Source organism: Gambusia affinis, linkage group LG21 (assembly GCF_019740435.1).
Source record: "Gambusia affinis linkage group LG21, SWU_Gaff_1.0, whole genome shotgun sequence".
Taxonomy (NCBI): domain Eukaryota; kingdom Metazoa; phylum Chordata; class Actinopteri; order Cyprinodontiformes; family Poeciliidae; genus Gambusia; species Gambusia affinis.
The window spans coordinates 20,423,766-20,450,900 of NC_057888.1; the positions used below are offsets into that span (position 1 = coordinate 20,423,766).

A 27,135-nucleotide genomic window follows, 5' to 3' on the forward strand; every position below is an offset into this window, starting at 1 on the left:
GAATTTACTTGACGGAGGAAGTTGTTTTTATCGAGGGGGTTCACTATCTTTCTGTCCGGCATGCGTTGGCCTGTATCTCCGGGTGTAACTCACAGGAACTGAGGTAACGCAGCTGTTTCGGTGTTGTTTCACTCACTGTGAGCCCATGTTGCTATAACAGTAATCCGTGGGTAGGGAAAAATGCGACCGCGTGGTGTTGTGTGTTGCGGGCTTGGCTATCCTGGGAGTTTTCTGTGGACAGCAGCAGCAGAAGACTTAGGATTGTTTTTCTGCTCTTTTTACTCCTTTCTTGTAATATTTGACTATTTCTGTCTCTTAATGGGGGCTTTAAAACGATCTTTTGTTCATCTTACGGAGTCTTTTTAGACTTTTTATTAGATCTTCTTTATTGCCCTTCTTTCTTTAAGTTAACTGTGTTTTATTAAACCTTTCAGAATATTGACAGAGCTCTATTGATATGCAAAGTCCCCCTTTTTTGACCAAACAGATGCCTTTTTCTGTTTCTTTGCCCTTTTTTTGCTTCAAAGAGCCCCTCCCCTGTGAGGGGCTGACAATCTGTCATGTAGATCAACTTCCCTGCATTTAGGTGAAGTGTTCTGGTCATTTATTGTCATTTCATCCATTTTTAAGCATCTTGTTTTGTTCTAAATATGCCACTAGTTCAGGTCCTTATGGGCAGTGACTCAGCCAGGTTCCTGCCTGGCAAAAGGGGGGACACAAAGGGGCTGAGATCAAGGTGAGCTCCATTCCCGGACTGTAAACAGAGAGGTGTTAACAGCTTGCAGGACGACAGGTGTTTCCAGTCGCCTCCCCTTTCATCGCCCAGTCGGGCCTCCCCTCCCATCCCAGCCTCCATGGGGAGCAGCAACCATCCTCTGCGACGGTAATTTAATGCAGCGATTTGGGAATAGAGGAATGCACCCTGCATTAACATCCTTGGCAAAAATAAACAAGGCTGGAATGCTCTCTTTTAGAGAGTTCTCCACACTTTTATGCAGCCACGTTCAAGATTCAGGAAAAATGTGGAGTTTGACTTATTACAATGTACTTTCCCAAACTGGAGAAGAAAAAAGAAAATTGAAAATATTTTGATTCTGGTCCCATTTTCTAAGCAGTGCACCCATCCATACATCCTACATTCAATCCAGCTAATTATCTATCCCTCTTCCTTACTTTCTGTGGTTTTCATTTTGAAATCTGACCACTTTAGGAATACTTGCCATGCCTTTTAGAGCTCCACTAATAAATCGGCCCCAATTTCTCTTATTTGGGGTTATCTCATGTAAGAAACCAATCTTATCCACCTGTCTTATCTACCTCCGTAAAGGTCTGAAAATCAGCCACTGTCCCCTTTTGCTCTGCTATAAGAGAGACAGACCCGCCCATTAGGTCTCGTCTGCACTTATCCAGACGAGGTTAACAATAGTCGTCAAACAGTTGCCAACTTAGCAACTTTTCACACAAATAGAATTGCCTAAAATAGGAACAGACAGGTCAGGCTTTTCTTAAATTGGTGATTGGGCAGAAAACTACAGTGCACCCCTTAAAAACATTCCTAATGTATTTCTCGATTTCTGCTTCACAAATTGTCTGACAGACTAATGAGAACTCTAGGAATTTGAGTCTGTAAAACTATGAAATGTCGCGGAAAACATAAAAATGGATCTTCCCAAATGAAACTCCAAATACTGATGTGGGACCTTACTTGCAAATCTACTTTTCAGTTGACAAGTATCTGTACTAGGGGACATTTTTTAATACATGTCGTTCTTGTAATTGACGAGCGATAGAGTTTTGCCTAGAAGAATGTAGGTAGATGTTTATCTCATCCCTTCCTGACATCTACACACTCAGTGAAAACCTACTGGCACTTAAAAAAAGAAAACTTATGTAACAGTGTGGAGCATGGTTACCAGTGGTGAAACTCTGCTCCACCTAAGCGTCAAGTTGATGGCAGCTTTAGGGAGATCGGTGAGAGACAGTGGTGTATTCTTGGTGAGGGGAAACATTTAGGACTATGGAGGAGGAGGTTGCCCACTCCTGCCTTCTAAAAGACATCTGTTTACATTTAAGGGGTCCACCCCCGTCATGTGAGGAGTTTGGCAGAGGAGGAAATTTTTCATTTATCTCTCAGCTTTTCAGCGGCTTCCTCAGTGAGCCGCATCTGAAAGTGCCAAGTAAGAAGAAAATCCCCCACAGTGCCTCAGCGCTCGCTCCGTCTCTCTCTTTTGCTCCCCTCCTTCCAGAGCAAGGGCTTTATTTTGGAGAATAGAGAGGGGCGGTGGGCAGGGAGGGAAGGTTAAGACACAGTAGCTAAGGGGGGCAGGTGGGGAGTGGCTGATTGCCCCCTGACCTGGGCACCCATGCGTTCTTAGAGTATGACTTCACTTTCCCCCCTCTGTGCTATTGTGTGGCTTCCAGCATGTCCAATTGTGTTTGTGTTTAAGTCTGTTCAATGATGGGGGGATTCTGCGCTCCCTTCCTTTCCACTCTGACCCCTCCTCTTTTAAAGTGGGAGCTCCCTGTGCCCTGCAGTAGAACAGTGGCTGAGGGAAGAAGGAAGGGAGGGGGGTACAACAGGTGACAAGTGGGGAAGCGTCTGCTTTGGCAGATGCAACGTATGATATGCAACTCATTGCATCTCACGGTCAAAGCCATCTACTCTTATGTGTTGCCTCTAAGTTGTTTCTCGTCAACCCGTGAAGATGGGAAAAGGTATCCTGGTCAAACCGGGTGATGGACGAGCAGACTGGCATCTCTGCGGAGGCAGCTTAATGATTGGCTAACCCATGGAGGAGGAGAGCATTAGCCTATAAAAAGGTGCTCTCCCTTCATAAAGAGGGAGGTTTAAACCCCGAGTCAGTTTCAGTAACCCCCTTAACTGCGCTCGGATGTGCTTTATTGGGGTTTGTGTGGCTGAATGGCTAAATGAACCATTGTGAGTTGGGGGGCTTTGGTAAAGGGGGGAGCCCGAGGAGAAAGAGCCTAGTTACCTTTGCAGTTCGCCTGCTCTACCTCATACACTTTGAGCGGCAGAAGAAAAGGACCATTCAGCAGGCCCGGCATGGGGAGGGAGAGCCCTTTTCACACTCAGCTTGTGGGAAACTTCTCCACCACACTGTGTATGCCATTTGCATATGACCCATTCTTTCTGCAAAGGTCCCTGTGAGGGTGGAATCCGTGGAACGTTTGCAGAATTTTTTAAATCCTTCTCTCACGCAGTCTCCAGGCCTCTTGAGGACTTGCATTGCAGGGCTCAATGTGACTGTGGCTTCCATCTGAATATCAACACAGTCCCGTCCAGGGCTCTTAATCTGTCCCGTTTACATGGTTATGCAGAAGCATTCACACCATTTGAACATCTTCACAAGCAACAACAGTTTTGCAAGCCTGACAGTTTTTCCTGGTCCTTTTTCCGAAAAACTCATTCAGTTGGAAACATCTGAACATGTGTTTTCAAGACTGGCCAAATCAAGATTATGAATTCGATTTATGGTGCATTCACACCATCCCCGTTTAGTTCACTTTAATCAAACTCTAGTTCATTTCTCTAGAACATCCGGTTTGTTTGAAGAGCTGTGAATATATCTTTGAACTCTGAGCTGGACCAAAAAAAGCTGACTCTGGTTTGTTTAAAAACATATATCTCATCATGAAATGAACTGAAATGCACATGTGAATGCCAAGCAGACGAAAGACCACTCCAAAAGCAAGAAATGAATTACAGAGCAAGGCATTCTGGGTAAAAACAACCAAAACAAAGACGCCTGTCTAGCGCTAGCGGGAGAAATGGCACGTAGCCAAAGACAAAAGAGGAATCCTGCTAAAATTTGACACCACTCCAAGTTTGCTTACATTTCATAAAGAAGGGTTAGGGTAACTCTTCTTTATGAAAGGGTTTTACTAAACAAAAACTTCTTCAAAAGTTTTTGTTTAGCATTAGCAAAACTAATGTTTATGATTAGTTGTACATGTGAGGCTTCCTGTGCTTCCTCAGCTCTCTGAACAGCCCATATACCTAACCATTGGCCCCAATCCTCCTCCCCTTTTTACACTCACACAGTCATCCCATAATAGCCACGTAAATAGCCCACCCCCCTCACAGTTCAAAAGATCATCTTGGTGGCGTAGAAATCGGAGCTGCCTGCCTGGCGCGACACAACATCTATGTCGACATGCTTCTGGTGGTCCAGAAAGACGTGCTGACCCCTAAACACAGATCCTCACTCAGTTAGCAGTGTAATCTAAACCAAATGACCAGAAAGGACTCCTTACTGAGGAGACAAGTGAGACGACATCTTTTTATTCTTGTCTGTTTTCCCTAAACCAATATTAGTCACCAGCTCCCTCCCTCAGTTCTTCCCTGACAGATACTGTCAGTAGCATGTGTACTTGAGGGAGAGATTACATTCAAATTGCCATCCATGCGGAGGTAAATACTGTGTGTGCAGTGTGTTGATGTGTGCTTTAATCATGTGTTTGGTGGCCCCTCCGGGTCTGTCTGCACACCCCTCCTTGTCCCCACGTCGTGACCACCCCCTCCGTCTCCTCCCTGCTCGGGGTCCTCAGTGGAGCGGTTAATGAAAAAGACCGGACCGATACAATAGGCAGAAGGTGGGCACGGCGAGGGGCTTTTCCCATCACAACCCTCTGCTGTAGCTCTAGCTCAGACAATCTGATTGCTTTAGTCTTCTTACCTCCACTACATGCTGAATGTCTCATGCCTTTTAGATGGGCTTGACCTTACGGTGGTCTCACGGCGTGTTTGTCTACGTCGATGAAACGAGATGACAGGAGATGAAGACTAATCCACTGTCATGCCTGGCGCTTTGAAAACAGCCTAGCCTGGCGTTTTGCCAGCCCTTTATGATGACCGTATTGATTTTCCTCTCCATAGCACATAGAACTGATAATGGCCCTCCTGAGGGGCCACACATTCATATTCGCATCCCGATCCCAGTTGCACAGCGTTGCCGTGACGTCCCAGGGGCCACAGTGACTAACAGATTCACTACTCCGTCCTGGAAACTTATTGAACAAGCCAGGCCTAATGATAGCTGCTGCAGGAGAAAAAAGAAAACCCTTAGTCACCGTGTTTCGTAGACACAGGGAACGCCGACTGCGACGCTGAATGTCAACATGGATAAACATCCACACAGGATTAATGAGAGAAGAATGGACAGGCTGAACCAAGAGGGAGGGGAGCATGCAGCATCCACTTTGCCCCATTTAACCCATGAGTGATTCATTGAGGTCCCCCACGCATGGAACTACATAAAGGTAGAGGGAGAATGATGGAGGCACCCCAGAAAAAATACTATAGTTAGACCTAGATTTATACAACTCATTAAATCAGCAAAACATTAATACTTTTGGATAATGTGTTGATGTTTAGATAGTAGAGATGCACTGACAAGTCTGTGGGCTAATAAATCGGCTCGATTTCCCTAATGTTCAGTGATCGGCAATCGACCGAACCTAACACGAAAAATCAATCTTGTCTACCCCACAAAGGTCTGAAAATCACCTACTGTCCCTTTTTGCTCTGCTGTGAAAACTACAATAACACAAAATCTAGTTTCTACTTCAAATATCTTAGGACACTAGAATTAAGGGAAAATTAATTTACAAGTAACTTTTATGAAAATATAGGAGCTTGTTTTAAGTAAATAATTCCTTAATATTATTTTTAAAACGTACTAGTTCCACTGACAGTATTTTCACTTATGGAAAAATATTTAGCTATAAGTTAAATAATTTGCCAATGAAATCACTATTAAAAGAATTATTTTCTTAAAACCAGCTCCTGTCTTGCTGGAAGATGACTTGTGAGTTAGTCTTCTGTTATTTTAAATGTACCTTTTTTTAACTAGATCAGGTCAGGCTTTTTAAAGATCAGTGATCAGCTAGAAAACTGCAGTCGGTGCACTCCTATTTGGAAGTAGGGTTATATAAATTAATTAGACACAAATGGCACTACTGGTTACAGAGTAAGAGTACCCCAGAGCATGACGCTGCCACTACCATATTTCCATCTTAGTGATGACCGGTTCAAATTGAGTTCAGCGTTAGCATGGGCTACTGTCACCTGAACTGGATGTCCATGTCTTAGTTGGCTGGCAGTTGTGTCATAGTCTTTTTTTGGTTGGAGGGTATTTTCAGAAAAAGACTTATTGGTTATTACATACCTTTTGTCACAGTTATGCCTTTTAGATTGTGATTTGCTGTCTCCATATGTAGGTCTTATGTCATAAACCTTTGTGGGAAGATGCTGTGTATCAATGCAGGTGTTTGTTCACAGGGAGACTGTGGAAACTGGGGTTGAGCCAGCAACCTTCAACTCCTCTTAGTACACCTGTCCTGGCTTAACTCACCCCTACCAACATTCAGGTGTTTCCAGGCAAAACACACTAACACCGTCTTTACTTCCTCTTTCTCAAAATGTTTGCTAACAGGTCGTTGAAGCACGGCCATCATGTCCAGAATCAGACAAGATCCTTAACGATGTTGCCTGGCGACATTACGCAACACTCATCACCGGTGGTGCAACCAGTAAACACATGCATTTGTCCCAGTATGAATTCCCACTATGCCGCTGCTTCTCCACCTCCGGAATCCTGTCATTTCTCTCCCCAGCAGCTGCCTGGGCCCCGGCTCTCTGGCTGCAGCAGGTGCTGAAGGCATGCAGCAACTCAGCTATACAGCATTCATAAATAACACCTGACAAAAAATATGAGCGAGCCAGCACTGCAGCCACAGCGAGCAGAGACGGGCAACGATTGAAAGTTTCCCCCAGCTGCAGATCTGGGTGGGGTAGATGTTCAGAACAGTAAAACACTAAAAAATGTGAATGCTGTCCTTCTGAGGTTCCCACAATCCTCAAGGCTAACCTATCCATAAAACGTCTATGCAAATTTTCTTTACTAAGTGGATCTCTACGAAACCCAAGGCCAGTTCTAAGTGACTGGTTAAGTGGGGATTTATATTTGAAGGAAGGAGTGTTATCTTTTCTGTAATTAAGATGTAAGAGCTTGGAACAATGTTAATTGTGCTCTAAAAGCAGTTGAAGAGGTCAGAGAAGAATTTCTATGCACACCTTTACAATCCTCATCAGTAATGAAGCAGCACTCAGAATAAATGAAGCCATAAATCTTCCTCTGATCAAGGCCCGTTAATGAACAAAGCTCAAAATGAAACCGGCGCTTTGAATCTGTCATTTTCTGCTCCTGAAATCCACACACATGCACACACACGCACGCAGACATCCTGCCTCATCAGAAGCTATCGATCAGCCTCTCGGGGCGAAGGTTAGTTTGTCATTTTCTCTTACCTCACCGTGAACAAAACCAGGAAGCGCGTGAGAGATTACGGCCCAGGATGCAACCTGAAAGCCCTTTATCTCTGTGAAAACAAGAGGCTTCCTGCAGACCTGCTCCCATCCAGGACACCCCCCTCCGATCCCCTCACCGACCCCTTCCTTCACCCGGCTGGCCCCCCGGCACCTGTGGCAGCCTATTTAGGGATCCTCATCAGGGATCAGGGGCTGTGGAAACCACAAACCGAGGGGGACACAAAACATGAAAGCCTTGAAAAAAGAACTTGCCCTTTTAGATGCAGGCTGCCTCCACACTTATGGTAAAGGAAATACTACAGTTTCATGGTGATAAGTCAAAATGAAAACAAAATTGTGGGTTCAACTTGTTTAACCAACCTATTATTCCCAGTGTTTATAAAGTAATCTTCCATTATTAATTATATTAATTGTATTTTATTGACAGGCTTCGAATCAAGAGCCACTTGATCTAATCTTTCTGCGTCCCATGAACAGAACTTAACTGATTGCAATTTACTACAATAGACAACATTCTTTGTTATGGGTAATATTGCTAGAAATGCATAAACAGTTCTTTTTCTCATCAAGACATAGCTTCGCGTTGTGAGCTGGCGCAAGACTCAACCCTCTGCATCCGGTGTACGATTTTCAAAATAAAAGCTCCTCCAGACTCAATACATAGAACGGACATATTTAATTATTTCTTGCGCGGCCCGGTACCAATTGGTCCACGGACCGGTACCGGTCCGCGGCCCGGTGGTTGGGGACCACTGCTGTAGAGGATGGATCTGGATGTGTAGTCAAGTGGTGTAAAAGTCAGATAAGATTGGTGGTGAAAAGTTCCAAATTGGGCTGTTCAGACTGCTACGACGAAGTCAGATACTGGTCACATACTGACAAAAGAAAAAAATATGGGTCATAGTATAATATTAACAATTAGTGGTTGCTCATGACAACAAGGCTAGAAAAATCTATTTTGAATTCCATCTTTTTGTTGTATATCTTCAAGAGAAATCATCAGTTCATCCACATTGTCACAGGATGACGTGGTTTTGGACTTTGGGAAGATGTCAAGAGTACCCAGTGAGAACCCACATATGCTGTGGGAGAATATGCAAACTCCATGCTGACAGATAATACCTTACTCTATGCGCTGCATAAACTGAAAAAAAGCTTTACTAAAAACAATAACTGTTTAAAATTGTGGTATAAAAGGATAGCGATAACAGGTTCAGAGACACTATTGTTGAACAAAGTTTCCCCACTTTTACAGGGTCACTGTGAAGGACAACTGATAAGGACTACTTAATAATTTTTCATGACTGATGATGTCTGAAGCAGATCACTTCCTTTTAGGTGTTGTAAACTACTTTACATTACCTTCATGACCCATAAACCTTGTTAGCTAGTTTTTTTTTTTGTTAGCGTCTGGAAACACTTTCCTTCTCCTTTAAGTTTCTGCCCCAGCTGGCAGGGGTGGTTTGTCTCGACAGCAGTCTGCCTTGAATTTCAATGACCCCCCCCAAGCCCCCATCACCCCAATCACCCCCATCCTCCCCCCTGCTCTTATTATGCCAAAGCTGCTAACTGGCTCCTATTCACTGCAGTGTCCTGACTTCCCATAGGGACCTAGATAAACAAGGGCCATTCAGTCCCCTCCTGCCCGCCTCGGCCTCTTCTTGTTTCGCTGCCAGCCTTCAACCTCGCCCCCCCACACCTCCCTGTCGCAGGCGGGCTCTGTGCCATCTCTGACTCTGCCACACACCGGATGCAATCCGAGGGATTAACCCGGGACGGGTGAGGTATCTGTGACCAGGACGGCCCCCATGTGTTTGTGTTAGAAGGTAGAGAGTGTGAGAGAGAGGGGGCAGTTATCTGTGGGTGTGGTGCGATGATGCAGGCCTGGCCGACTTCCTGTTGTTACAGTCCATCAGGGGAGCTCTAGGGGGTTGGGTTGAGAGGGGAGGATGCTCCCATGAGATTACCCCGTGAGAGTCACATGGTTGGAGACTTTGTTTTTCTCTATTTATTTACTTTTTTTATCCAGCGGTGACTCAGTTTGTCAAATGTAGTTTGCTGAGAATGTTGCTAATCTTTACTTTAACTCCGACCCGAACGTGAACTTTCTCTCATTATTTATTTATTTTTTTCTTTTGAGATGAGTTTCCTTTCCTCTGTTCTGATCCAGAGATCTCCAAGGAAAATCTCCGGTCTCCCTGGGGGGCCCCTATCATTCTCCCTCTATCTCTTCTAGCCAGATGTTTAAAAGCTATTTGTTTGTTTACCCCATGGAAGCCATTTTGATTGATGCAACCATAAAACTCTGGCTGCTACGCCACATGTCTCTCTACTACAGCACAGAATAACACAAACTGAAGTTACATTCAAGTACAATGAAGAGGAACACTGCAAAAACACTGTATTTCCTGTCTAGCTTCTAGTGCAAATAGGGACTGGTAATATGAACTATAAGTTTTATGATATTTTATGGTACTTTTGTGATAACAATAAACATGACAGTAAGAACTATTTATTACTACTTTTCTAGGTCACTGCATGGCATGGCAATCATAGCCCCATAAGCACAAATACTTTTTTTGAAAAGCAACATACTTCTTTAGGACAGCACGCACAATAAGAAGTGTGATTTTTATCAGCACCCAGCAACTGCATTTAATCATATTTCCAAATTGACTGATATCTATTGATGAACAATTGAACAAACTGCAGAGAAAACAGCAAAAATAACACCAACAATACAGACAGTTTTAGGCAGTTTCAAACATTACCACAATAAATTTTAAACAAAACAATAAATCGCAACCCCAATGTAAAAATAAGACAAAAGTAATGGGCAAGTAGCTTTTCAGCAAGATGTAAGAGCTTGTTTTAAGTCAATAATTCCTTAATATTGATGAAACAGTGCTAGTTCCACTGGCAGAAAATATTCCTTATAACCTGAGAAAAATGTCTTAAGCAAATAAAAACATAACTTCAAATTAAATTTAAACCTGTAAAATAACTTGCCAGTGGAACTAGTATTTTTTTTCATTGATATTAAGGAGTGATTTACTTAAAAAAACCTTCTAAATCCTGCTGAAAAGTTGCTTGTAAATTAGTTTGGTGTTATTAAAGTGTACTAAGACATTTACACCCAAAGACTGGACACAAAAAAGGTTGCCTCCTTGGTAACATCTAACCAACCTCCATCGTTCTGTCCGACTCAGGCAGCTAGTGTCCTTCTAAGTGAGCGGCCCCCTTTCAATTAGGTGGAATCGGGACGGTGGCAGTGACACAGCGTCTAGACCGACGTCTCCGTATGTGATTCCAGTGCCAAGGAATCTCAACCAGAGCCAGAGAAGACGCACAGAGACTCTCGGGTTTATCAAGACGTAACAAGTAACCTGGTCTTATTTGAGGAAAGCTTTACATCCTCTTGGCTGAGAGGACTAATAACTGTGTTGTCCCATGACAGATAACGTAGATGTAAAGCTGTTTATTGTTGATGATTGAGGCATGCACCGTCCTTAGGGAGTTTATCCCTCAGGCAGGGCCGGCTGCATTTTATTAAAGCCAGCGTTCAAACAGACGAGCCCTGTGATCAACAAGCAGATTAACTGATTAATAAAACATACATCACAACATATAGGGAGGCCCCTCAGTGGTTGTTTGCTATTAATATACAAATATGGAGGATTAGTGTCTGCTGTCTGCGTGGCCGTGGAGAGGGGATTAGGGTCCTGGTCCAGACAGATTGGATTTAATGTGAGTGTAAGACTAAACAATGGCAGCGCCACAAAGCCCTCATGTATGTACAGGCTGATCTCTGCTCTCTGGCTCTGATGCAGTCGCATCCTGTTTGTGTTTGTGGATCAGTTACATCCAGCAACGGCGTACCGGTTGGTGGTCAGCTATGGCACAAAATCCTGTTTTTTGTTGTATGGTAATTATTCAGGAAATAATAACCTTCAGAAAATCATCTCAGTGTCTACAAAAAGGAAAGGTGATTGATTATGACAGTCACTGACTTTTTTAAACACGCAATATTAAATAAAATCAACTTTTTTGAGGTTTGCATTATGTTATGTTATTCTCTCATCAAAACATGCCTTGATTGTGGCTTCGACTCTGTTTGAGAAATCCTTTCACCTCCCGTAGCAGCCATTCAGACGCCTTCAAGACGCATCTCCTCCTTGGAAATCCTTCAGACTAGCCAGGAGCAACTAGCAAAACACCCGGTGGAACTGCTAAGTTCATTGTATAGAGCTGCTTGTCAGGGCAACATTGGTAAAAATGTTTTTTCAAAGGTTTAAAAGATAAACTATGTTTGATGACTTCCTGAGGGCGGAGCTTCAGAAAGAGCAGAAGTTTTCAAAGAAACAGAGGCCCAATTTCAAGGCATTAAATTACAAAGTAAAATTTCCTTTATAATAACTGTTGGTAACAGAGTTACCTGATTGTACTATAAAATTAGCCTGGAAAATACATAATGCCACCCTTTAAAGAAGCAGATAAAGTTATTGTTATATCACAGAATTTTAACTAGACTGCAAAATTTTATATCAGCTTTTTTATATTCTTGTTCTTATATTTTTGTCTTCGTGAGGCTCTTCGTGATTATAATGTCTGTAATAGGTTCTATAGAAGTAAACTTCATGTACTTTGATGTTATCTATGACTAACTGTGACTCTGATTTTTAAAGTTAGAAGTCTAGGCTGTAGAGTAACAATTAAATAATTTTATAGTTAGCTTGATGTGTTTCTTTTGCAGAACACACCATTCTGCTCACTAGAGGTTATCAGCAGAAGTGTGACAAGCTGAAATTAGCTGGCTAATTAGCCACGCTACCAGCTGAGGTAGCCAGACTGCAGTCAGACATCCTAAAGTAATCTTAAAGTTCTGATGAGTTTGTCTTCAAAGATTTAGCTGCCTTTTAAATGAGGGAATAGTGTTGTGTTTTCAGCCAGCTCTATATTTGACATACTGGGGGAAAAAAGAAATAAAAAACAGCACTTTGTCTGGCATTTTATTAAATTACTTTAAATTGTAGGACTAGTACAAAGAAAAAACGTTAGCAGTATCGATATTGAGCAGTAAAGTTTGAGATCTCTTCCTCATGAATTTGTCCCATACCACGGATGCTTCAGAATCTCTTTTTCAAACAACTAATTACAATGAATAGAATGTGGATTTGCTGAGATACTAGTCTAACTTCTCTGACACTGAGCCTCTGTCACTGAATCAGCAAACAGAATAACTTCAACCAGTGACACTGACACAGATGCTCCTGTTGTAAAAGGTTAGTGTAAAACCAACAGGATTTATTTTCCCTGGATAGGTAAACATCAAAAAGTCACAAAGCTACCTAGCTAAAAATAATCTTGTTAAACTTATTTGCACTGAGATGGAAGGTTTTTTTGTCACGTTTTTGGAAACTTGTGATAAAGGGCTGAAATTTTATCATCTTTGCTGAGATCAAAGGAAAAATAAATGAATAACACAACCACTGCCAGCTCACAGTTCTAGAACCGCTGCACCCTTAATGACATGGTCCACATAAACCACAGTCCGCTACATACCTTGGTTTTGGATCACATCTTGGTACATTTTCAGGACTACAGAAAAAGGGAACAAATGCTAGGTTTTTCTTTGCTTGCTTTGAACAGAAAATAACCATCACAGACGAGAAAACTGCTCTTGTTACCAAGGAAGCTCTGAGGTAGCAGCCTGCATAGAACAACCCAGGATTTGTCAACAGCTTAACATTAACAATGTCATAAAATGTGTACTAAAAAGTAACATAAAATCAGTTGGTTTATATTAAGCTGTCTTAAATTTTAAGCAAATGACAGGTCATAACTGAATTTACCAGTGTAAAAAAAATCAACATATTGAATGTTGCTCTGCTTTGGTGTGGAGGCCTTTAGAACAGGGTTCTTAACCTTTTTTATATGGGGACAACTTTTTGATCTGAGACGTATTTGATAATAACAATCTCTTAGCTTACTTCATTGAACTCTCTTGCTCAATTAAATGTCTAATAAACATTTATTTATTATGTGAATGTAAACCTTTACATCCAAAATTCTGAATATAGAAACAACTTGCAACAAGTGTGATGTCAAGGTACTTTCTAAGACAAACAGTCCTGTTTCGTGGAATGTTGTTTAGTCAAACTCAGTCCAATTCATTTCAGCACAAGCCAGTTGTACAGATTTAGATACAAACATCAGACGTAACTATAAAACACATCAGTCTGATTAAAGTTGTCAATTTCTATGAGGACTAGTTGATAAACTCCCCAGAGCAGATCTCAGATAGAGGTTTGTTTTCCATGATTCAAACTTCCTCTCCATGTGTCTCTACTGTTAACCCATAGCTTTATGACAAACTAAGTCCAAACTCGGTGGCTGAAGTAAAGGTGATGAACACACAAGCCAGAGCAAACCTTCAGCAGGCACAGAAGTGACTAAAACCAACCCTGGCTGCAGAAAGGAAAACATGTGTAGTATCCCATCCTGCAGATGTCCTATAGATAGTGGCTGGTGTATGTGTGTGTGTCCTTTACCTGTTTTAACATGCAGCACACGCATGCACACGCACATGCACACATTTTCAAATGCAGGGCTGCTTATCCCCAAGGGCGCCCAGCTAAAGGAGAGAGATCCCCTTAATCATGTCCCTGTCCCACATCCTCGTTATCAGACACGATTAATGAGCTCTCCATTAATGAAAAAAACTGGAGGTGCCAGCCCCTCCTGCAGGAGGCGCAGGGAGTGTGCTAAGAGTAAATGCTCCCCAGGTGCACTGACATCATCTTGCAAGGTGGACGTGATAGCTGTCAAAGTGCGTCTTTGCTAAGGAACGACGAGATGATGGTATTCATTGAGGATGCCCCGTCTCTGTACCCGTTTTGGACCGTTCAGACCCATGGTGTGATCCGCTTTGGCCTTTGTACATCTGTCTTCCCCCTTTGTGTGTGGTGGCTATATGCTGATAGGTGGGGAGGCGGGGGATGAGGAGAGCTCAATGAGACGGTGGGAGAGCAGGAGAGGGGGGCGAGGAGAGGGCGGCAGGTGCAACAGACACCCGGCGCAATCACCGGCTCTCGGCAAAACCGGCGACAGGAAATCAACGTCGTCTTGGCAACCTGGCACTATCGATTAAGCACGGCCGTCTCCGAGCTCACGTCATGGTCCTGGTGGAAATGGCTCTGTGTTGGGTTTCAGGGAGAGGAGGGGGGTCAGGAGAAAAAGGAGTAGCAGAGGAAGAAAGATGATTGTGTCTCCATTTCCGCCTTAAGTAAACATTTTGTTCATCTCCACGTTGCCATGAATCACTTTCAGATTTACGACTTGTTGTCCCAAAGCCGCCTCTCCCCATCGAGGCCTTCACAGGGCTGTGCTAACATTTAACACGGCTGTGTCTCTGTGAGGACAGTTCTCCCAGAGTTTCAATTGTAGACTCATAAGGCTTTGAGTTTTCTTTCTCCACAGGACAATCACGTTGCTGGGCAGAGCCCTAGAGGATTGTGATTACACCATAATTGTACTCTGAAGTGGTGTAGTTGCATAAGCTCTGTGTACAAGTAATCAATACACAGCATTGATTTGGTAAGAGTAGTTCTGGCTGATACTGCACTTAGTTTACGTACAATATGTTTCTTTTTATTTCTTGCTTTCTCTGCTTGTCTCAGCTGTTTTGGTTGGTAAGACTGGCAGGTATTACGCTTCCTATTTAGCCCAGAAAAGTATGGAATTTGATTGAATCATTTTCCAACTATGGATAAAGGTGGAAAAGATAAAAAATTATATAATGTAAAAATATGTATCATGGAAATTGCTTTTAAATTAGAGACGCACTGACTGAAAATTTGTAGCTGATCTGCAGTTTTTGGTCTTTCAGTTCTAATTTCAGCAGATTGCAAATTCTCTGTTGGAGAAATAAGTTGAAACCAAACAAAAGCTTTCAAATAGCATTTTTAATATATTAGTTAGGTTAGTGAAATCATATCAATCAAACTTAATTTTTCTAAAACAATAAACAAAATGATGTTGAGCTGACCTTTTCAGCCGTCTTTAAAATATTTTATTAGTGATTTATGGTGGCCCAGAGTGGTCAGTAAAATGCAAAAGCAGCAACAGAATTTATGCTAAAACTGAAAATATGCAAAACTTGTTAGCATAGCGTCTGTTGTTGGTTTGTTGTAGCTTTTCTTGTTGTGGCTTTTGCTGTTGTGTTGTCGTGGCTTATTGTTGCATGGTGACTTTTTGTTGCAACATAGTTGACTTTGTTGTTGTGTTGTGACTTTTTGTTGTTGTCTTGTTGATTTTGTGTTTTGTTAACCATCTGGGCCACAACACAGAACAGGGAATCTTGGTGCGATTCATTCGGCCTTTATATTATCTACTGAAAGTCTTACTCTCTTACAGCCTGGTTGAATCACAGGCATATCGTAGGAAATATAGTTTGCTTTTAAGAATCTTACAACATTCCTATGCGACCTGACTTTGATTCTTTTCAACACAGTAACAGTGCTGTTCTTTGTATGCCTGGTGCTCCTCAGGTACAATGTGTTTTTACTCTTTACTTCATACTTAAATGATTTCCTTTATTTGTTTGCTTTCATAAATCCCAACTCTTTTTTTCCACTGTGACTCATTTATGACATTGGCTTTGGAGGTAATGATAGATAAATGCACATTGAATTTTTTTTAGAAACCAAACAGAGCTCAGAGTTCTGTTTTTGCATGCCTACAAATATTACACATAATAAAGCCCAGCTACTGTACATGGATTGTAATGTCGGAAATATGCGGTGAAATATCCAGAATGCTTTAGAAACTGCCAGAAATATATAAAATGCAACATTTTGAAGAGGAAAATTGTAGGAATTCTAAGTTATTTCACCCAGTCTTATGTCCCCACCTGCAGTGTGACCTGGACACTTGTTAGTTGTAGAAGCTGTGTTGATGGAGGAGTTTTTCTGCTATCTCCTGTCTGCTGGTGGTGTGTGTGGATGTGTGTGTGTGTGTGTGTGTGTGTGTGTTTGCAGGGGGGTTAGCAGCACAAAAACGCTCCCTGTCCTTGTCCCACTCCGCTGCTTCCTCCTACCTTCTGTGGTCAGTGAACAGAGGTGTCCTCTGTCCGGCCGTCATGTGGGTTTTACAGCCCTGTTAACCCTCAGCTATCTCCTCCCCCAGGCTCTGTATGTTGTTCCAGGCAGGACCTTCACTCACAAAACCTGCTATGAAATTTATCCTCAACAACAAGGAAGCAATTTTGGGAAGTCCCTTTTTTTGTCTGAGCTCAACCTGTAAGTGGTTATGATGGCAGTAACTGAGTTCCCATTAACCAAAATAATTGCGCAAATTTAAATTACTAAAATAAATTTGCTTGATAGAAACATACCAGTTTGGAGAAAAAGAAACCTCAGGTTTTTGATATAAAGTTTCTGTGCTAGGATAAGGTAGTTCTTCGGCTGCAATGAAATCGATGTATTTGATAAAACTGCAACGGAAACTTTTTTTTGCATCACACCAGTCACGTGAGCTTAACGACCAGATGTTACTACTGGTGGAAAAGACGAAGAAGACGACAGGAAGTAGCAGGATGATGTTTGTTTTGGGGGCGATTTTGGACAATGTGCAGCTGGCTCCACCACAGCATCAAACAGTTCATAAAAAGTTGGGTCACCTTGAATCCAGCGCTCTTCTGGAAAATCATAGACGTTAATTTTCTCAAAACGCTGCATATCTAGCCCCTCCCAAGTAGGCGGAGCTTGTCGCTCCAACGCCTGACTAAGATGCCAACTTCTCTTCTGATTGGCTGATAGATGATGAGCGTTAGTGTCGCAGCTGAACTATTAATCCATCCATTATTGTATTGTTGCCATTATTTGTAATGACTTATCGCTTTACTAGCTTGTTTTAATTTAATTTCTTATGTAATGGAAACACCACCAAGGCAAAAATTGTCTTTCAACATTAGCAGAAAACAGACAAATATTTGCACACATCAGTAATGGAAACGCAGATCATTATGACTCCTTCCGTCTTCATTAAGCAGAACTTTCAGCCACTGCCTGGTTGGCTGGACTTGCTCAGGTTAATAAAACAGAAGTTTTAATCTAATTAAGCTAGAACTACGTGTGTCGTCCACAGCCAGCACAGAGTTATGTCTTTCATGACGGCAGGGGCGCCAAACGTCCCCGCCCTCCTCTCATCTCTCTTTATTTGAGCCTATTCTGGGCCAGGCTAATGTGGCGAGTGACTCAGTGGGTCATTAGGGCTCGCAGACAGCACTCTGCCGGAGGCCGCAGGAGCCAGTCAGTCTAATGATGAGGCCAGTGAGCGCTCAGGACGTCCTACTACGGCCCTGTCCAATTAGGGACCTCCGGCCCCGCCTCGTCGTCGTCGCTGCTCTCTCACCAACCCTGGATCATTTCATCCCTGATCTGAAGATCTCGTATTTTACATCGGGGCCGATTTTTACGTGACTGCACTCACATGTTCATGTTTCACACATGTGCAGCCGCCGCCGTCCGTCTGACCCGGGCCATGTGAGAGCGAGCGGCTCGGCTGCGGGCTCAGGGCCAGTCATCTTCTCCTGGGAGAGGCTGACTGAGCAGGAATGTAAACATGGCAGCTAAGTAAACTGCTGTGTGTGTGTGGTAGAGAGAGAAAGAGAGGTGCAGGAACAAGAGGACAGTAAATGTTCTGAATCAGGATGAATGTTCTGATGAGGATTGTTGTTGTGGTTTGGATCGGAGAGGGAAAGGGATCGCCAGGGAAAGGAGGTCTGCCATGTCCACCCTCCCTCTCTCAGCAACACCTTATCTCCACGCTAAAATAAGATGCTCTCACAGCGGGTCACATGGCACCAGCACCGGCTCCTCAAATACCTCAGCATCTCCACACTCAGAATGTGGCTCTGATTTTATTATTCTCTTTATTTTCTTTAAAGACAAAAAAAAAAAGTGCTGTCTCATCACAATCACTGCCACTGTCAGCGTGTTGCTGGAGCTTTTTCACATTCGGTCACATCGGAACCATAAACTGACAGATTATTTAAGGGATTTCACAAGATACATACATTTTATTAATGCAATGTTTTACTAGTACCAATTTACAAAGTGCTACATGAATTTGAAGTCTAGTTCCAGGACTATTTATGTATCGAATCAATACTTTGTAAGATCACCTCCGGTCTTTTTGGGCATAGCTCTACCAAAATAAAATCTACTTCCTATCAAAACAGCTCAATCTCCATCAAACTTTACAAACATCAAATTTCAAATCTTACCATATATTCTCAATTGGATTTGGGTCTGACCTTTGACTAGGTCATTTTAACACATGGATGTTCGATTCTAGCTTTGCCTGTAGGTTTTGAGTTGTTGACGCTCCACTTCAGTCTCACGTCTCTTTATTTGTGGCTCTTATTGCTTTTACTGTTTTTCACAATTTTTACTGCAAAGCAGTTTGTGACTGCTCACCTGCTGAAATGCAGACCTGCCCACGTGTTCACAACTGCATTTGAGCGATTAACTAGTCACCACACTGTTGCTAACTTAGTAAATGTTTTGCTATATTTAGTGACTTTTGAGGCAAATAAATCCAGCTTCTCCCAGTGTATTATAAGCCTGGCGGGACACCAGGCTTTACTTGCCCCTCCACCAGGCTAAGCACATTTTGTTTATTTTGAGAAAGGTTTTTCATAACCGTGACCATAAAGACTGATTAAGTTTGGTTTATAGTTGATGCATTTTAACTGCAATTGCACCTATCCATTATACTCACGCACTATTATTTCTACATTATGATGCCCGCTTGGACACCTCAGAATTTTAGTTGTTTTTTAAATTTTTTACATACAAAGGCTTGGTGAGCCGGGTGTAATGCCAGCGACTCATGAACAGCGGCCTCTGTTCCAGACACGGCTGTCACAGGTTCCTGGCCTGTTGACCTTTCCCACATGTCTACCCCCTCTAATGCAACCCACTTTCTTGGTTCAGTTTTGGGCTCTTTTGGTCAGTAGAGCCAAAAAAAAAAATCCTTCAAAAAAAATAAAAATAAAACATGGTTGGCCGCCAGTGGACTGACCCTAGCACCCCAAAATCAAAGTCAGCAAGTCAGGCTTTTTAAAGACCAGCAATTGGCCAGAAAAATGCAATCTGTGCACCGCTAGTGTGAAGCCTTGCCTACTGAAAGGCAGACACACCACTCTAATGCTGAAGACGATCTAATAACCACACGTCAAGAAAACTTCAGGCTTCTCCGCAGCTTTTTCACTGTAATGATCCAAGTGCAGAGAAAGAAAATCTTTTGTTTTGTTTTGTTTTTGTTTTTTGTTTTTTCTACTGGTGCTTTCTTGAGTCCCTCCTCCTGCTCCTACAGGAGGGGTTTGATGTGGTGACCTGACTGTTGAGCACAGGTGCTGCTGGCTGCTGCCACCACCAGCTCTCTCTGGCTGCTGGAAGTCAGGGCAGGTGGAAGCCATTACGGCTGCCTTGGAGGTACAGCAGACTGGCAGCGTCAGAAGTTCAGCATCTGTTCCCAATCGTCTATATGTGCCAACTGACAACTGTCACACAGTACCTCACTAACCATGGCTACCTTGGATCCTTCTCCCTCAGAGCGCTAGCTCTCAAACTGGTTTCTTAGATCCCTCTCTTTTTTTCTTCTTTTTCTCAGGTTGCTGTTCCTCTCTGTTTTTTTCTTTTTTCTCTCTCGTTTTTTCCACTGCCTTTCATTTTCTTCTGAGGTGGATCAAAGGGACGAGGTCTGCGGAGGCGTACGGAACCAGACTCCAAGTCAACAAGTAGCTTTTTTTTGTTGTTGTTTTTTTTGTTCAGCGTCTCAGAAAAATCCCCCTCATCTGCTGCATGTATACTTAAGGTACTCGGTAGAATCTGGAGTGTCCAAACAGCAGCTCATCGTTCAGGGTTGATGTTTTCTTCTGCTCCCCCCCCCCATCGTCTGCCCCTCCTGTCCTGCAGCGCCAGGCAGAGAGCCAGAGGTGCTGTACAGAACCTCCACCCTCATTCTTTATTCATCCCTCCATTCCAGAGATAAACGGCTGCAGGGACACAGTCCTCCATACATAACCAATGAGAGGCCATGGATGAAACACGCCCTCTGACACTGTGTGACAACACAGGCTTTATGGCACTGCTGGAAATACGATGTTACTACGCCGCACATAAGTATCTATACCTGGAGAACGATTTCACATTACGTCACGTTACAAACAGAAACCGCAGTGTGTTTTATTAGGATTTAGAGGGATTGGCTGGTGATGGATGGATGGATGGATGGATGGATGGATGGATGGATGGATGGATGGATGGATGGATGGATGGATGGATGGATGGATGGATGGATGGATGGATGGATGGATGGATGGATGGATGGATGGATGGGCACACAGTAACTCTTAATTGTGAAGTTGGAAAAATCATGTATCGTTATACATGATTTTTACTGTTGAAAATCTAAAAAGTGCGGCATGCATTTGTTATCATTCCTGTTTCCTCTCATAAAATCCAGTGCGACTCATCTGTGTGTAATTCCATCTCAGTGTAACGGAGAATGTTCTGGGGAGACTTAATGCACGGTTTGGTTATCAAACTGTTTTCCAAGCTTTGAACATCATAAAAGTTGAATCAGTACCAACACATGGCTGTCTAACAGACTCTAAAAGAGATCATCACATTTGGCCCTGAGTTGCCTCAAGTTTGGCAACTGGGATTACTTCCAAAGGAGTCTGTTTTTGGATAAAAAGGAAGAGGAGACAATAGGAGGGGATGAAGCTAAAGGTTACAATGAAAACGTAACAAAACATTAATAATAATAATTAAAAAAAAAGATTCACCAGCGACTCCAACCAGGAGATGGGGGATCAGCGAGCGTTTTGGCTAACACACACACACAAACGCACACATTGTAAACTAAATATCCTGTGAACCAGACTGGACAGGCAGCTATCAACCAGTCCAAGTGTGTCCTATAGGTGTTTATATCCTGTTGAGGTGGGACTGTGACAGGGGGGAACAGTTGTGGCGTAATCCAAGCCGATACTTTGGGAGGAGCCTTTTAAAGCGAGCGCAGGCTTTAGAGACGGTTTGGATTTACCTTTAATCCTCACACGGCTGCTGGGAAGACGCTTTACTGTAACACCACAGAGTCGTCGGGCGCGATCATCCTGGCACTGTGCCATCGCCTCTCTGTTTAGACACACTCAGACACACACACAACACACCAGATACTAATAAAAGCCAATTAAAACAGAACCTGACTTTGTAAACACACAGCAACTGATTGAGGATCAGACACGAATTCATTTAATGTGTTTAGAAATAATAATAATAGAAAATCAGGCATCACCAAAGACCTTAGAAACACCCAGTGTAATCAGATATCACCTTTGTTCCCCCTGTTTTATTAAAGCCTTTGTGTTCAGGTCAGGTAGGCAGTGACTCTCCAGCCCCGCCGATTCGGGGGCGTTACAGTAAAGTAGCAGGTGCCCCCTCCACAGCCGCCGCTCAGTTGATGGTAATCTATAATCTGGAAGGCTTTGATGCGGCCGCCGGGCTTATCAGCCAGCTTTTGTTTGGCCAGGCTGGAAGTGCTGCTTTTAACAGGAGCACAGATCTGCCAGCTTAACCTCTTGTTTGTCCAGCTCCGCTGTCTTGTTTTGTTATGTTTTTTTTTATTATTATTTTTATTGCAGGTATGTTTTTGGTTCATACATAAACAGACTGGTGGATTTATCAGGGATTTCAGGGTGAGAATCTGGATGTTTTATTAATCAGATTGTTTGGCATTGCTGTGCATCGACTGGCTCAGAACCGACCCTTAAACAGCCTGACCCATTCTGATTTTGGACAATTTTTTTATGGTAACAGACACCATCAGGTGTTGTGGAGTGACAATACACTTTCAACGTTCTAATCTTATTTTATTGAAGAACATTAATCAATACCCATAAAACAATGCTCACTTGTTTAGAAGGAGGGTGTTTAAAGTGGGGTCCGAGGGCCATTCAAACCACAATTCAAGAAATTTAAATCCATCACTTTTAAGTTAAAATAGTCTCACAAAAATGCTACATGCTATAAATAGAGATCATCTTTTCCAAGTTTTCTGGTTTCCTTCTATTGTTATGGTAACAACTACTCATCGACTTGCATTCTGAAGTCCAAATGGTGCAAACAAAAATCTGCTTTTAATTGCTTTATGAAAGCTTGGCTAAATACAGTAAACGTTTAGAAATGAAGAGTGACCTAGATCTAATATATATTTCTGAGAAAGGATCTTTTAAAAATGTGGTTTTCTTCAATCAAGCCCAAAATAATAATGCCTTTCATTTAACAAGGAAAACCTGGAAAAACCATTTGAAGTTTTAGATCCATGATTTCCACAGAAAAAAAGATCTGATTGTTTAATCGACAATAAACTAAGTTCATGCTTAGTTTATTGTTGAGTTGGAACAAAACAAAATCTACATTTTTGGTGATTTTAGTTTTTTAAAAGGATGTTTTTTGCTGGTTGGTGAGTGGTCAATTTGACCTCATCTGTTTTGGTTTTCAGTTAACTTTTTTAAGGGATGAAAATAACAAGTTATTATTTATAGTCTTTTCTAAAGTTAGACATGTTTTTTTCTAGAGAATTGCACATTTGTTGTTCAAGGTTTCATTGTTAAATGACTAAGATCTTATTTTATTCTAAAAATTCAAAATTGAGTTTTACTGGGTCTTTTTTTTGTCTTTAAATGCACCTGCTCAACAATAAACTAAATGTCTATCAAATCTGTATATCATCAAAGATCAAAGATCATCAAAGATCAAAGAGTTTTGGACCGTTGTCTTATTGAAAGAAAAAAACAATTACCAATTTTTTAATTTTTTTTTTTGTGGACATTAATTGTTTTTTATCTTGCTGGTCAAGTTTTCACCATTTTTGACCTGTAGTCAGGGGCCGAACAAAATCATTTCAAGGGCCACAAACAGCCCCCAGGCCATACTTTGTACATCCCTGCTCTGGCGGTTCAGTTGCGTGTGTGGGTGGGTGGGTGTGTGTGTCAGCGGTGACGTGCATGGCTCCCGTGGCGCCAGCTGCTTTTATTGGTGAATAACTCCAGGAAGGCTGCAGACGCGCCCGCAGCCTTCCATATGGATTCCCTATTGGTGTGGAACAGAAGGGCAGCGCTGCAGAGAGACGGGGACGGTTGGGCTGCAAGGCGTCTGAACCACAGCACTGATGTGTTCCCTGGGTGGCGTCTCTCGCTGCACACGGCAACACCTCCAGTCTGACTGCGGCTGGGTGCGGCCGCTGGGTGGGTTCCCGCACCGCAGTTGAGGATTTCTGAAACATGCCTCACACTCTTAGTATTTGGAGCCCATGTGTTTAATAATACGTGTTGTTATTTATAAAGTGTTTGTGTATTTAGTGGTAATTGTGTTATGTTCCAGAGTCAAATTCTGTGTCCAGATTGTTCTGGCAGCCCTCACCAGTTCACTACCTGGTCTTGGGGTGAAGCACACTGGCTGGATTAACAGTATTCAGTGATTAGATTAACGTTGGCAAGTACAGTGACATACAAAAGTAATTACTCCTTAATCTGTTACAGGTTTTGCTTTTTTGACGACAAATTCCAAACCACTTTTTAGGGGATTTCACGTACCCCTGATAGTCCAGTAAACTCAGTAATATTTGCTACCTTTTCAGCTGATGCAGTTCACTTTCACACTGCACTGTGTCAAATCATCCAAACTGATTGAAAAACCTGTCCCACTCTTTGCCTTTTGTGGAAATAGACCACAAGTTGTTTCTCCCTGTTGTTCTAGACTCACTCCTTGATTTTGGTTGTTTTTACCCAGAATACACTGCACTATGGTTTGCTTTTGGAGCGATCTCTGGTCCGCTTGGTGTTCGCTTATGCATGGAAACCGCACTAGAGTTCATTCACGCATTCACACCTCCCCAAACAAACCGGGCTTTCAAGACAAAAACTACTGTTCGACTTACTGACGTACTAAACAGGGCTGGTGTGAACGCTCCCTATATTGACGGAACCTGACTTAATGTGTTTTGATTGTTGGTTCTATGTTGCATTGTGTTTTTGTGTTTGTTATGGTGTAAAGCACTTTGAAATGCCTTGCTGCTGAAATGTGCTATATAAATAAAATTTGATTTGATTTGATAAATGTTGTTAAAGGGTTAATAGAGGAGCGTTGTTGTGTTGGCTTCCTGAAGGCGGAGTTTCAAAGCTTCTTAAAGAGACAGAGGCCAAATTTCAGAGGGTCAACTTTTCAAGTCAATAACTTTTAAGTCATGTTTTATATGGTCAGCATTTTTATAACAACTGATGGCAACAGTTACCTGATTCTGCCATAAAATGACACTTTGTGCCTGGAACATACATAATTACTGCCTCTTTAATGAAGTTGAGAATCTGTAGCAGCTTGTGAAAGTTAAGTTTCTAATCTGACTGAAGTGTCACTATTTGGTAAAGCAGAATGAACAAAAAATAATTGGCTTCCAGAATTGCAGGGCTGGTAGAGATGTACGCCAAAACACCTGCAGCTGACATTAAAAGGTTGTTTTAGAAAGTTTTGACTAAGTGGAATTAATACAAATGTCTCTCTAGATTGTTATTTCAGAAAATGAAAAATAAATATGTTTTTCTCATAAAACCTCACTTCAGTGTTCTAAAGTTTGTGGCTGTAATGTGATTAGTGTGGAAAAAGCTCTAGGGATGCGAATACTTTTGAAAAGTATGACAGAGCCACCTGAATTATGGGTTTGTTACTCTGATATTTAACATAAATGCCTTTGCTGTTCTCGAGCTAAATAAATAAGAACTGGAACAAACATACTAAAATGAACTGAGATGATTAATTATGAGCAATTCTATGTCTGGGTGAATCAGGTGCTTTTGTCAGAGTTCAGCCAGACCTGCGTCTGTTGAAGGTAGTCACCGTTCTGTCTCCTCTGGAAGTGTTGTGTCAGCTCCATGATAGCCCCCTCTACTTCCTGTCCTTCCTTAGACAGCACTTCCTCCTCGCCTGCGAAGGCTCAGCCAGAGGAAACTTGTGGAAGCACTCTGCCGTCTGCTTGCCGTGGAAAAGCCAGCTATCACAGCAACAGCTGGCTAACTGCTAACAAGGCAAAGAGCTGGCTCCTCTGGTCCAAAAGTATTTCCACAAATCCCTTCTTCTTCTTTTTGTTGTTGTTGTTGTTTATGTCCAGTCCAAGCATCTGGGAGGAAGCAGCTGTAGGTTCAGATTGTGTTATTGCAATAACACTAATGTTATTTTGTCAATAGTTTAAACTAATACAATGTTAATGACGTCATAATATGAGTAGGGATGCAATTGTGGATTATTTTAGTAATAGATCAATGAATTGATTTTTCTGACAATTAATCAATTAATCAGGCTTTTTAAAAGGCCCTTCTGTAGTTTTGTCATTAAGCTACTTTAATTTCTGACCTTTTTCAGACTTTTTGGAAGCTCAAAGACTAAGCGTGAGTGTCCAAAAAGTGCTATATAAATTATTATTATTATTATTATTATTATTATTATTATTATTATTTGAGCCTTTTCCATACAATATTAGAACAATAGAAATATGTTAATACTTGGAAAATAAATAAATGTTTAAATTTTTTTTAATAAGAAAATAAACATTTTGTTTCCTAAATGGATTAATATACAAAAAAACTGCAATTTGAGGGATTTGGGGTAAAACACATTGACAAGGAAAAGTGTTTTTATCTATATTTATATATTTTGTACATTTTTGACTTTACTACAGCTCTGTATTTGTTGGGGTTTTTCAGAAAATTGCCTTTCTTTGCGTTAATGTCTCATAGAAACCACTAGGTCAGTTGACGATTATTGAGCGATTAATCGCGATTAATCCAATTAATTGTTTCAGTCCTAAGTGCTAGTCCGCCCTGTCAAAGACAGATATGCTTTAATTTTGCACAGAACATTCTATACTGGAACTGGAAGACATTTCAAATATCCAAAAAAAAAAAAAACACAAACAAAATAAACTTATTTGTTTCATTATTAATCTGCAACCAAAACTGCCCTTCAAAAAAATATTCATTATCTGAATCTCATTTTAATTTATCATGTGATTAATTTTATAATTGTTTATTGCATCAGGCTTACATATGATCATCACTTCCTGCACTCATCGGCATGTGCGTGTGTTTACTGCGCTAAAGCCGCATCAATCACAGCAGCTTCCAGCCAGCCACACTCACTGCTGAGCTTATTAAAAAGCCGGGTGTCATCGTTGATCCGTCTCACATAAACACCCAGCCACACACACATCTCCGTACACACAGACCGGTCCGTAAGGCTGACAGAAGAGCCGTTCGTCGGACCGAACCAGTTTTCTTCCGGCTTCATCGGCACATGGTTGCTGTGCAACAGGAAGGCCAGTGTTCAGGGTCAGCCTCTGGCCAATGGAATTCCCCCAGACACAGCAGGGACCTACTGACAGGCAAAACACAGAGCTGTGTGACCCAAGGTGGTCACAAAGAACAGACTTTGTCTTTTTTTTTTTTTTTGTTTATGTCCATCCAACCAAATCATATCAGCACATACAACTATGAGCTAGAAGAAATTGTTTAGCAGACATGAGGCAGGAAATGGGAAATACCCCCGCAGTTCCTACGTTTCAAAGCAGATACGTCGTTCACTATGCTGTTCCTATGCTTGAAAATCTGTCTAATTGGATTGGAGAGGGCATACCAGAGAGTTGCTGCACATTGCTGCTCA

General features: G+C 42.0%; 1 protein-coding gene across 1 annotated transcript in view; it reads left to right on the forward strand.

The window, feature by feature from the left end:
• zeb1b (zinc finger E-box binding homeobox 1b) overlaps positions 1–27,135 on the forward strand; it is a 58,793-nt gene that overhangs the window by 1,286 nt on the left and 30,372 nt on the right.